Raw genomic sequence first — 13,793 nt, forward strand, 5'->3', positions numbered from 1 at the left:
AGTCAAGTCCAGCCAATGTCGATAAGGTCTGAGGATTGTTTTATTCCACTTTTCCTACTATTATGTGTACAACCTTCCCATGAGTACGACCATGGATGTGTGGGGTGGCAGAATTGAGTCTTAACTAATTCCCAAGTCCTGAGTTCTAGATGCTATCCCTCACCCCAGGCAGGTGTAGCTCCATATTTTTTTTTTTAACATCTCTATTGGGGTATAATTGCTTTACAATGGTGTGTTAGTTTCTGCTTTATAACAAAGTGAATCAGCTATACATATACATATATCCCCATATCTCCTCCCTCATGTGTCTCCCTCCCACCCTCCCTATCCCACCCCTCTAGGTGGTCACAAAGCACCAAGCTGATCTCCCTGTGCTATGTGGCTGCTTCCCACTTGTAGCTCCATATATATGTATACATTTTTGCATATGTAAAGTTCAAAAAACCCTCAAACTATACACACTGCCTAGGTGTGTATAAATACATACTTACGTATCCTAGAGCTATTTTACAGCTTATTCATGGACATACCCACATATATAAAATAAAAGTTTTATCCTTTGAAGGCTGTTTATACATGACAAGATTTCTGCCAACAGGTATTTATAGACCTTGATATCATTGCTTACATAGGTAACTGTGTATTTATTGCTATATGTGTATACCATAAATAATTTTAGGATCTCAGTTGCTACTACTAATCAGGGACTAATATACCTAGACTGATAAGTACAATTTTAGAGTTTCAGTAAGAACTGATAATCTAAAAATTGCCAGTCACATTACCTCTAGTCACCTAGTCTCCAAAGGAAAGTCACTTCTCAAGCAAATGGTGTGTCTGTCTCCCTATGGACACAGAGAGTGTCATTGTTTCCACAGACTCCTGTCCCCTGTCCAGCTCCTCTCTGAATGGGTGACAGCCGTGCATCAGTGGGGAGACCTCTAGCTCGTTTTCCCTGGGGTCCTGGGAGATGAGGGGCTGTGCTGAATGCTGGGCCAGTTCCCTTCAGGCATCAGTGTCCAGGAGAGGAGTGGGGAGGGGCCCAGCAGCCTGAGGCACCTCCTCGCACCTCCATTTCTGCTGTTTTCAGAGGGTTTCCTGGACTCCTTTTGTGATCCGGGGGTCCTGCAAAGCCTGCAGCAGATGGCTAATTACCATAATGCGCAGAGCTTTTGAGGGTCCTGGGTGCAAACCCAGGCGTGACCAAGCCAAGAGCAGCTGCATCTACTGCAGCATGTGGAGCCAACATTAAGCTCTACCCACACACCCATTCTGACCTTTCCAGTGGGAAGCCGATGGCACAGCTCGGAACAGATGGCCAAGAGAAACACGAGGGAAAAGCCCTCCCGGCAGCTGTAGTGTCACTTTTCCAGTCTCCTAGCCTAACAGCTCTGAACTGACATGAAGCTTATTATCCCCATTGTGTCCTTCTCTCATGGTGTTTATTCTCAGGGCAAGCACAAACCCTGATGGTTCCGTGCTTAGCAGTCGTAGCTATTGGGAAATGTGGTTTCTAAACCAAATGATGCTTGCAATGGTTTAGGTCTGTCAGTCCCTGCCTGGCTTCTACCCTTGGCAAGCATCTTTCCCCACAGGTAAGACTCAGGACCTTCTACCAGCTGATTTAGCCCTCCCTGGTCACTAGAACCAATCCTAAACTTGGAGGGATGGAAGAAGCTCTTGCCCAAACTCAGGATTTATCATCAAATCATACTAGCTACTAATCTGGTGTTGACCTTGAATGTTTAGAGCTGTAAAGGAAATATATTATTGCAGCAGAGTGAAAAAAATTTTTTTTAAATCAGGATTCTTCTTCAAGACAGAACAAAATTTTTGCTTAGGAAAACCACTTGACATGAATATGTGGGGGGGGGTGTTTGGGTAAAACGACAAAGGAGGCCCATATGCTATATGTCTAAAGATTTAAGGTTATAAATCAAGTTAACAAACTGTTAAATAAAATGTGTTCTGCTCTCCTAACTTGACAAATGGTCCTTCTTAATGAGCTGGAAGGCCAGGTTTGAATTTGGACATTATGGACTCTTCAGAGTTCTGAAACCGAATGTGGTAGCCTAGGGAGAGGCTGGGCTCCAGCCCCGGCTCCTGGCTCCTGAGCCACACCCACTCTTGGCCTTTCTTCCTAACCCTATTCCATCCCACACGGAGGGAGCCTCTGGCACACAAGTGAGAACACCCCAGCCTTCACAGCCAAGCTCTGAACACACTCCTGCCTATAGCTGACATAGAGACCATATGGCCATAAAGTCTAAAATATTTACTATCTCATCTAGAAGGAGGAAGGAGGGCAAAGTCTGGGTATATATGAAACCCTTGGCCAACTGTGTGCCTCAGACTATAGGTCAGGGCACAGGCTCCTCAAGCACAGTGCCCAGAGTTGGGGCCCCTCTTATCTGGACTTAAGAGCAGTACTGATTCTGGAAGTCCTCTTGTGGTGAAAAGTATCTCATCCTCTGAGAGCATGAAAAATGAATGGCACTTTGGGCGTCAGAGAGCAGAGAAGGGAAGGCATAGAGCACTGCTGCCTTCTCCAAACCAGTGGAGAACTTTTAAAAACAGGGATGATCCTTTTTTACCTTAAGTTTCGTGCACTGCTGTGGTATAACCCCCTTGCCACCCCAAATCTTTACTAAAGGTCTGCTATCCACACAGTGGCCTTGTTTGATTCAGTGGTGAGTGGTAGTAGGGGTGCAGGGGTGACGGGAATCAAGGAGAGGGGATGATTCCAAGTCTGGATCTATATAGTCATAGAGGCAGCATGCACAGGGAGGTAAAATGATCCCCAAGCAATTAATTCTGCAGAAGCAGGAGATGAGAACTAAAACTGACTAGGAACTTGCCCTTGGGACCTTTGCAGAAAATTTGAGGAAGACACTGAACTTTAAACAAATTGAGGAATAAGTCAATCTTCTGTAGCTCTAAAAAGCAGGGTGACCCTAGTATACATTTTTATAGCTTGATATTAAAAAGTATGTCTTTCTAAAATATATAATATGTATTTGACATATTAAAAAATACAAATCTTTTAAATAATATGTTGTCTTTGGTGACCCATCTAATATTCTGATCCTCTCTATCCAGGAAGTTCCCTTGCTCTTTCCAGACTAGGTCCTGCTACCAGATGAACTTTATATCTGTATGAGAGTCCTGGTTTTACTTTTTTCTAAAACTTATCTCTAACACTTGGGAAACTCACTTCTGAATGGGATTGAAGGTTGTTCTAACGGGGAAACTATATTATTGCACACAGAGTCTGCAGTTCAAATCCAAACAGCCTGTGTTCAACTCTTACCCACATCTTCAGCCTTATCATCCTTGAGGATCCTTCTCATTACTGTAGGCTCCTCCTTTACTTCTGGTCTTATAGAGACTTCCCTTTCTTGTTTTCAGAGTTGGCTACACAGTTGACTAGTATTTCTCATGTTTGGATTGGAGAAGAGGGACTTCTGGCATTAGCTCAGCCCACCATTTTTTATTAGACCTCTATTCAATTATATTTTTTAAATACTTAAAGAAAAAAATGTATGGAAAAAGCGACATGCATAAAGCAATAGCACTATTTATAGCAGTGCAAACTTGGAAACCACTCAAATGTCTAATAATGGGGTAATAGATAACTTGTGAAATTTACTCACGGGTATACTTTGCAGTCATTCCAAGTGGTAATTATAAAAGCCATTTAGTAACATGGGGAAATGGTTTAGTGGGAAAAAAAAGACCCAAATTATTTATATGTGATATTTACAATTATATAAAAGAAAGGTACACAAAAAAGACTAGAAGGAAATACCCCAAAACAATAATTTTAGGATTATGGGATTTCGAGTGACTTTTTTCTCAATTTTCCATTTAAAAAATTTACTATACTAATTTAATTAACAATTAAAATTCAATTGATTTAGTTTTAAAAACTGTTAAAAGTAAAGGTCGATAAGGATAATCAAATTTAAACTGGAGATATTAAGCAAACTTAGAAAAATAGGCTTCACTAAATTGCACCCCTATACATGTTTCTGTATAATTTTTAATCGTTAATGAGTTTTAATGAAAACATTGATGAATTTGCTTCCATTAAAGTAGAGAAAGTAAAATGATAATAAATTCTGGTTTTGGTATAGGTAAAATACTTAAAATTAAAATAATGGAGTTTTAATACACCTACTTTTTTTTTTGCGGTACGCGGGCCTCTCATTGTTGTGGCCTCTCCCGTTGCGGAGCACAGGCTCCAGACGCGCAGGCTCAGCGGCCATGGCTCACGGGCCCAGCCGCTCCGCCGCATGTGGGATCTTCCCGGACCGGGACACGAACCCATGTTCCCTGCATCGGCAGGCGGACTCTCAACCACTGCGCCACCAGGGAAGCCCTAATACACCTACTTTTTAATTTTCCAATATTTTTCCAACTCTTTTAGTGTTCTGGGGAAAAAAGTTAGCCCTTAAAATAAATACATAAGAACTACTATAGAGATTCACAATTTTCCTTCTGCCTCAGGTAATGTGAGTTGGCTCAGCACTATTGGATTCTGTCTTTTCAAACATTTTTATGTTTTGCTCATCAGAGATTTTTTGCATTAATTTTGATTTTTAAAAATATTACATTTAAATATTATTTATTTTGATTACTGAATTTTAGGAGCACCCTTAAATGTGCACTAGAAGTGAGTACCTTATTTTTCTCACTCTAGTTCTAGCCCTGAATCACAAAAGTCCAGGATCCACTCTGGTAAAAATGAACCCTTCAGAGTTGAACTGGGGACTTAAGTAGGAAAAAGTATGTTCAATCAGACTGGCAGTGAGGAGGGAAGAGAGTCTGGACACACATCAATAAAATTTTCTCTGTCACATGTTTACTAGGATTCCACGTAAGAATTCATTAGCAAAAAGAGTCCAAAAGTTAAAAAAAAAAAGTTTAAAAACTACTGATTCCATCTCAACTCCCTCATTTATAGGTAATAAAGTCAGACACATGGGTCACGTAGGAAATTAAAGGGAGAGCTGGAACTAGAACCCAGGTATCCTAATTGAGATGAGCAAAACCTATGAAAAATAATATTCCTTCACAGTAGTAACTACAACTAACAGTATCTCAGTTATCCCTCCCTCATCCCATGCCCCACCCTCACCACTGAAGTAAAAGACAATTCTGCAAACACTTTTAGTATCAGAGCTGTAACTCAGAAGCCAATGCCCAATTCAGAGAACACATAACACCTGGAAATCTTTTGACCCTAAGTAAAGGTATAAAAAAGCTGCCTTCTCTTTAACCCTAGCAAGGGGAAGCAGAGTAAAATGAAGTACAGCAGCCCCTTTATCCTCGGTTTTGCTTTCCTTGGTTTCAGTTACCCATGATCAACTTCGGTCTGAAAATATTAAATGGAAAATTCCAGAAGTAAACAATTTTTAAGTTTTAAATTGCATGCCATGATGAAGTCTCCCACTGTCCTGCTTGTCCTGCCTGGGATCCCCACCCATCAACACCACGTGCTCTGGACATCGAATCATCAGCATCATCATGGCTCCATGATCCAGGATCACCCAAAGCAGATGATCCCCCTTCTGACATATCATCAGATCAGTAGTAGCCTAATGGTACGACACAATGCCTACCTCATTCACCTTACTTCATCTCATCACATAGGCATTTTATCATCTCACATCATCACAAGAAAAAGGGTGAGTAGCGTACAATAAGACGTTTTGAGAGAGAGAGAGAGAGATACCACATTCACAAAACTTTCATTACAGTATTTTATTATAATTGTCCTATTTTATTATTAGTTATTGTTAATCTCTTACTGGGCCTCATTTGTAAATTAAACTTTACTATAGGTATATATATATATATATATACATATATACATATATGTATATATATATATATATATATGAAAAAACATAGAACATATAGGGTTTGGTCCTATCTGTGGTTCCAGATATCCACTGGGGGTCTTAAAACATATCCCTTGTGGCTAAGGGGGAGTACCTTAGTGATTTCAGCAGACACTGCTTCTGGAATCAATTTACCCCAATCCCAATTATAGCTCTTTGGGTATCAAAGTTTCCCCATTTTGATTCATGGACTTCAGGACCTCTCCTTAGCCCCTCCCAATGACCGGAATGGAACCAATAAGTGTATCATATACTTTACCTTGGATTATAGATTTAAGTGTGGTCACATGACCCAATCAGAGCCAATGAGAAAAAAAATAAGGCTTTTGCTGGGACTTTTGAGAAACAAAATCTGGCTCTCTCAGATGGGACTTGAATCTGAGAGAATGTGTGATCTGGAGTTTCTTCAGCCCTCAAATGACTGTAAAAAGAGACTGAAGCCAACCTGGAGGAGAGCCAACTCAAGGGATAGAGTAAGGGAGAAACCAAGTCTTGGTGACACACTGAGCCCCTGCACTGAGCCACCCCCAGTGCCAGCATTACAGTAGAATTCTTCAGTCACATGAACCAAAGATTCCCCTTTTTGCTTAAGTTACTTTGGGTTGGATCTTCTGTCATTTGTAATCCAAAGAGCTCTAACTCATATGATTGGCAAGATTTAAAGTTTCTTAAATAAAATATGATTGCTCCAGTTGTATATCTCTTTGAACTTTGTTCTATGTTTACTTTCTTTTGTTTTGTAAATGTTCAAAATTAAAGAACAGTTGATATTCATGCTGTTATTTTCATTACAAGTTCACAGTTTTAATAGAAAAATACATGATTAAATCATGTGCTAGATTATCAACTATTTGCATATTTAGCTATGTGCATCCAAGGGAAAGTCTAATCCATTGACCTATTATAAGCCAGAAATAATAAGCCAGAAAATACCTTCATTCCAAAAACAAATGGAATCGCATCCCGAACAGAATGTGTTTAATTGAAAAGTAGCTAGAGAAACAAAAATGGATTTAAAAAATCAAGTAATCTTAAAGAAGGTAGCAAAAAGGAAAGGAAATTTAAAAGGTGAAGCAAATAGCACAAAATAAAATGGTAGACATAATTCCAAGAAATCAGTAATTGTAAGTGAAGTAAACAGTCTAATTTAGTTCAAGTTAGTCTAGTAAAGTCAGAGGACAGAGATTATCTGACAATAAAAGTAAACTGACTCTATGCTTATTATAAGACACAAACCTAAATCATAGAGACACTAAGAGATTGAAAATGAAAGCTCAGAAAAGCTGAAACAAGACAAATATTTAGCTATATGCAGCTACACTGGTATCAGCCTAAAAGGGTTGTTACCTATAAAAAGGATGTTACAACTAGGAGGTGTCAGGCAGGGCTTCACATGGTGAATAGTGGACATTCCATGATTCAGGGTGTGGTTCTTACTTTTCTAATCACTCATTCAATTCATTCAACTTATTAAAAAATAATAATTCAAAAAGCTGACTATGTGGTAAGCTGTCAAAGTCAAACGTGGTCCTTGCTTTCAAATATGCAATCTGGTAGGTGGCCCAGATAAATAAGTACACCAACAATTAAAGTACAATGTGGTCAGTGCTGTGATAGAGGGATGCAAACGGAGCCTTGAGAACACACTGACAGGGAGGGAGGTGTGTATGACAGGGGTTTTGAAGGGTATTCCATTCATTCACCTATTGGATACATTTCCCTGATAATCCAGGCTGGCCTCCTGCTATTGATTCCTGACACTTAGCTCCAGGACTCCTGTAATACTGAGGGGGGAGGAAAAATTTTATTACAGGAGTAACTCATTTTATTGTGCTTTGCTTTACTGTGTTTCGCAGATATCACATTTTCTTACAAATTGAAGGTCTGTGGTGACCCTGCGTTGTCAGATGATGATTAGCATTTCTTAGCAATAAAGTATTTTTTAATTAAAATATGCACATTGCTTTTCTTAGACATAATGCTATTGCATACTTAATAAACTACGGTATAGTGTAAACATAACTTTTATATGTACTGGGTAACCAAAAAATTCGTGACTTTATTGTGGTATTTGCTTTATAGCAGTTGTTTGGAACCAAACCTGCAAAATATCTCCAAGGTATGCTTGCAGAGGGAAGTGAGGTGAGCCTAGGACCTAGAACCATCACTTTCATTGAATTGGGGCAGCACGAGGAAATCCAGTTGGATGGGTGGCAAGTCATAGACTAGGTTCAGGCCAGCCTCAGGGAAGTCCAGCAAGAGATAAAGGATAGGAGGAGAAGGAGAAGGGGAGTAAGGAATACTTGGAAATCCAGGAAGATGGCTAGAAAGCTCGTAGTTCGTGTAAGTGGTGGGAAGGGGAGGGTTAGAGAGAGTTTAGAGGCAGAACTGGCAACATCAAGGCATGGATTCATTTTTAGAAGGCCTGAGATCCTGGGTAGGCCAGGTATCAATGGCAAGGAAACTGGTTGCTCCTACATATTCAATATCCAGTCACTAAGGTAGGGCACTGAACAAAGCAGGACAGGTGATCGGGAAGGGTTGAGGGTCACCTGAGGGTCCAACTAGAGTTTCTTTAATTTCTCCAAACTGAGGCCAGGTTGGTCCTGCAGGGCCTGCAAGGAGAAACCATCTGGCCCAATTATGGGGAGAAGGGAGAATCTGAGCTGAGTCACCAGGCAGGCTCTGACACCACCATGAGCACTTCACCCCTCCAAGTTCCATGGTTCCCAATCCAAGCTCCTCTTCTGAACTGCAACTACTCTTGGAAGGGGTAACCCATTAAACAACTGTGTGAATGAGTTTATCAGATGTCTTTCTGCCTGCTGGAAAGAACCTAATAATTTGAGAGCACTGGGTACCTGGGAAAGAGTGAACATAAAGGATGGGTGGGGAAGGAAAGACAATGAAAGGGAAAAATCAGAGGCCCCAGAGATAAATTTAGTGACTTCCGTTTTGCTGATGACCAGCTCTGCCTGTGGTGTCTTGGCACCATTCAGGAGTTCAAAGACAGGGTCCACCCAGCTGAGAGCTGGTTATAGCTGTCCTGTATATATAATGCCATGTAATGACTGGTTGGGGTTAATCAAATATAATGCCCAACCCAGACCTATTAAATTTCACCACAAAAGAGGCTTTAATCAGTCTTTTATCAGCTTGGTGCTCTGGCCTAAGAAGACTGCTTTTGTTTGCCATATAAGAGACAATGGGAGAGCCAGGATCAGCCTGCTCTCTGGAGTACAACAAGCGAATTGTCCACAAACAACAGATCATTCAAGGCCATGGGAGAGGAAAGGCAGGAGAGGCTGCATGAATCTACAAAAGTGTTCACTGTTAATGGTCACGGCCTCGAGTGTTTAAATTCAGGCCACATTCCCACTGGAGCTTCCAAAATATGGGGAGGATGGGAACAAAAAGACTCCAGTGTGCTCCATGTAAGTCTATCTGGCCTTGGCCCTCTACAGGACATTCTTGCTTGCTGCTTGCTGAAAAGGGAAAGGAAAACTGACATTTGGTTCTCTCACTAAGCAAAGCCCAGATGTCCTGGTGGTTAGATGTGCTTCACAGGCTAGGGATTAAAGTGCTGCGTGTAGTTCTATGCCAAACTGCACCTGTCCCACTGCCCAAGCACCTCTTGGACTATGGAAGGGATGGGAGGAGAAGGGAGATAAAAGGCAGTGAAGAGGGGAGAGAAAAGAGGGGACCTTCCCTGACCCAAAAGAGAGGATGACATTTAAGCTACCCAATCAAATCTGTTACACAAATATTTGAATACTTCTAGGAGGCAGGCTGAGACACACCCAGGTACAGAAACAAGGACACAAATTAAAAATCTACCTTTTCTGCTTGGAATTGGAGGATGTTAGAGTTGGAAGGGTCTTAGATCATCTTTCTTTATATCGTTTTGGTCTTCAAAAGATGCCTTGGGTTAAAAAAAAAAAAGAAAAAAAAATCCATGCTGAGAAACACAGCCCCACGCATTGGAGTAACCTCAAACTCTGGGGCTGCTGTAGGAATGTGTCATGTGTCACTGGAGGGAGAAAGGTTGAGAATTATTGATCTAGTCTGCTGCAGAAATGGAAGTTCCAAGAAATAAACTGGATTGTCCAAGGCCACTTAGCTATTTAGTAACAGAGAGGGGATTAAAATCCATATCTTCCAATGCCCAATGCAGAACCCAATCCGTTGTATCACAAAGTCTCTCCACTCAGGCTTCCTGGAAGATGCAAGTCCTGAAAACCTTAAGCAAATTATTGAGTATCTTGGATCTAGTATCCTCACTTATATGTGGCCCATTAGCTACCAAAACTTTGTGCCATCACTTCTGGTCATCAGAGTTCAGACTTTGTTTGTGAACCAAGATTTTCCCTTCTGCTCTAGATGGAACTTTGGAACTGTGAATCTATAAAGAAATAGGAAGAAGAACAGAAGGAATTAGACTAACAGCAAAGAAAAATGAGTAAACCTTTGCTCATAGCACCAAACCTGTGGCCCCTCAGCTCCAGATTAGTGTGAAGGCAGGGGAGGCAGCTGCCTAACTTGGTCTTGATTCGAACTACATTCAGATATGTTTGGGGGTTGATAATGATAGGAGGAATTCCCATGACCAGGTGGGCGAGAGATCTGGGAGTGATTCTATTTATGGAAGGTTTACTGGATATATGCATCTGAAGATGAAATGAACAGCGCCCAGTCTAGATGGCCTTTAGGGAGTGGGATGAAAGAGAGATGAGAAAGGGACCAGGGGAAAATGAAAGTTGTTCTGTGAATTGTGAGGGGTGCCAGCGGTCAGAAGTCTTTGGCCATTTTCATTTGTCATCCAGTGTGGCTGACCCGTGCTTTGTGCTTTGAAATCATTCAGCTTCCCTAAAGACATTTTGAGCTGTAATTGCAGATTTCCATTTTAGGTTCTTGCTCTCTCCCATTCTGCTCTAGACCAATTCAAAATCCTTCCTCAGGCACTGTGCAAAATGCCTTTGCAGAGTCGATGAAGGATCGTGGTGAGGCCCGTGTGAATTTATCAATTTTTTTCTGCCTGTAATGGGAGTGGTAATGGCAAAGTTGTTATTAGCTAAATTAGATCAACAATTTGGGCTGGTGGGGCTTGGTGACATACCCCCTTTGATAATAACTTCTTTTTTAATTATATTAATTATGACTTTGCCTTGCACTGCAGTAATGGGACTGGAAGCTTTCTATTTTCTTCCAGGTTTCAAAAGTAATACTGCTTTAGTTTCTTTACTTATGTTCCTGGCAATTAAGTGCTATCCCAAAACATAAACACAATTTCCTCTTTTGAAATCATTATGCAAGGAGTGTCATGTGAAAGCTGCTGTTACTTAAAATACGATCTTGTAAAATAAAGGGAAGCTCTCTTATTTATCAGTCTAGCAAGGAGCTGTTATTAAAAATCTTAATAGAAAAAACTATGCTGTCCATTCTGTTTTCCTTTTTTTCCCCTCTTTCCAAAAAAAAAAAGGCCTTTGGGATATTTTTAACTAAAAAGGAAGAAAAACCAAACAAATATTTTTATTGTTTTGACTATGGTTGTTGAAATATGGCCTATAGGAAAAGTAGAAATAAAAAGAATTATCACACGCACTTCTCCTCACATGATGAGCTGTGAGCTGTCAGGGTTAACCCTGCAGCCACAGCTCTAAGCTGTCTCCTCTTTACCTCAACCAGCCATGATGGTTCTTCTCTACAGGAAAGATTGACCTTGGAGTCAGACTGACCTGGTTTAAATCTATTAGGTTGAACCACAGGAAATTGCTGTTTATATACACCAAAGATGGCCAAATAATGGCAATTTCATGGGGTCGACTTAATATCATCTTCTCATTGGTCAAGCTTCAGATTACTGTGAGGACTACAGATGATGTATTTTAAATGCTTTACTTATTCCATGGCACTCGGTATGCTCACAATACATCTGACTAATACGGATTGCAAGAAGCAGCAGGGACATTTCATTTCAAGTCAGTTCAACAAGCCCTATTTGAGACCTTCTTTTTCATCCCAGGCACTGCTTTTGTGCTGGGAATACGCAGATTCATAGCTGCCAGGTGGCATGATGCATGCAGGAATTTAGCAGTATACCCATGATAGAGGGTAGCATGGTGGTGGGGTATGAACATTTGTGGGGATGGGGAGATGAGGGCAGCTTTTCCTCAGGTGTGATGCCTCATCAGGGTGCTGCAGAACAGACAGCTTGGTGGGGAATGTTCCAGGCTGGGTGTTCAGAGAACCTCAGGCTGGAGAGAGAGAGAGAGAGAGAGATGCTATAAAATGAGGTTGGAGAGATGGGCACGAGCCACAGGGTAGAGTTAGGTTTTGTGAGGCCTGGTAATTTTACAACCTGGGGGGACCCACTTTACAAAACAGCCATGTAAACACACCTCTGGGGACTCCTAGGTCCTGAAGCTGGGAAGCCTTGACATTTCAGCTTTATTATCTTCCTCAAACATCTGCCCCTGGCAGGGCCGCAATGTGAGGAGCCTTGTTAAAGTGCAGGGGGCAGACAATGCTACTGAAGGATCTTAAGCAGGAAAGTGATATTATCAGATTTGACTTTGAGAAAAAGCACCCCAAGGGCTGTCTGGAAGATGGATCAGAGGAGTTTGTGTTAGACAGCTGAAAAACCAATTAAAAAGCTATTTTAATAATCCAGAGGGCCAAGAGTCTGAACATGGCAGAATTCATGAAGAAGGAATTAACTCAGCATCACCCAGCAAAAGTCATTGGAGGATAGTCACCCCAGGAGGCCTGGCCCTCCTGTCCCTGAACCCATCCTGAACGGGTAACAGATGCTTTTAAAATCAGATTCTCCACCTGGGAAGGTCTTGAATTAGTCACATGACCAGAGGCCTGTCATTCTACACACAAGTGGTCAGCCATGGCACTGTCATGCCCACTGAGGTCTAGCTATTCCTCGTTCCTGCACTGCCCTGTCACGTGGCTAGGTTCTGCCTCAGTTTTCACTTCAATATTTCAGTTCTCTGTCAGGTTCAGAGTCTGACTCTGAATGCTAGACTGCTTGGCCAGGGCTTCGTCACCTGCTAAATCTCTGCCATGCTCTTTCTGTCCCTCCAAACCTGAAACTGGGCCATGTACTCCACCCACTGCATCCTCCTAGGAAAACCCCTGTTCCTCTTGTTCATCCTTTGAAATGCTGTGAATGGGTCTGCTCTGCAGTGATCCTTCTCTGGCTACCTCCCACTGTTCCCCCTCGATTCAATGACTCACTCACCTCATCTATATCTTGCATGTACCTTTATTATTATATGTATTATGCTCTATAATATTTATTTGTATATCTTTGAGGTTGGGAATCATGTCTTATACTGTCATTTCCCCAGTAGCTCACACAGTCCTTAGTAGATAGTAGACACTTAATAAGTGTTGGGTCAACAGATTTGAACTGAATTCACTCCTCCCCTTTTTAAATAATACTACACAATAATAACCCAGCCAGGGTCTAGCTGTGCCTCCTTCTAAGGACCACAGTACCCCAGCCTACCTGGCTTTGCATATCTCATACTATCTGTGCCTCTTGCTTCAACGCCTCCATTCAATGGGTTGAACTGCTCTTCACCCAGAATCAAGCCTGAATTCGTCACACACCCCTCCCAATTTCGCATCTTTCCTGGGTACCCTCCTACAGCTGGGCCTGATTTCTTCTGGCCAGTCCTTTCTCAGTCCTCACTCCAGCCCATCTCTGAGGTGAACATGCCTTGTGATCTCTCTGGTTGTGCTGTCTGGACAAGAGGAGGGTACTTAGTCCAAAAGCAGCCAATTCATGGGCTAGACCATACCTGTAAGGTAGCCCAGTGGGAAAAGCTTTAACCAAAGGGACTGTCTTGGTCAGTTTGGGCTGCTATAATAAAG

The 13,793-nt window shown here is 41.6% G+C and overlaps 1 long non-coding RNA gene across 1 annotated transcript in view; it reads right to left on the minus strand.

Annotated features, from left to right (window-relative positions):
- LOC116764750 overlaps positions 1–13,793 on the minus strand; it is a 159,874-nt gene that overhangs the window by 38,391 nt on the left and 107,690 nt on the right. The window lies entirely within an intron of this gene.

This window comes from Phocoena sinus, chromosome 13 (genome assembly GCF_008692025.1).
Source record: "Phocoena sinus isolate mPhoSin1 chromosome 13, mPhoSin1.pri, whole genome shotgun sequence".
Classification (NCBI taxonomy): Eukaryota; Metazoa; Chordata; class Mammalia; order Artiodactyla; family Phocoenidae; genus Phocoena; species Phocoena sinus.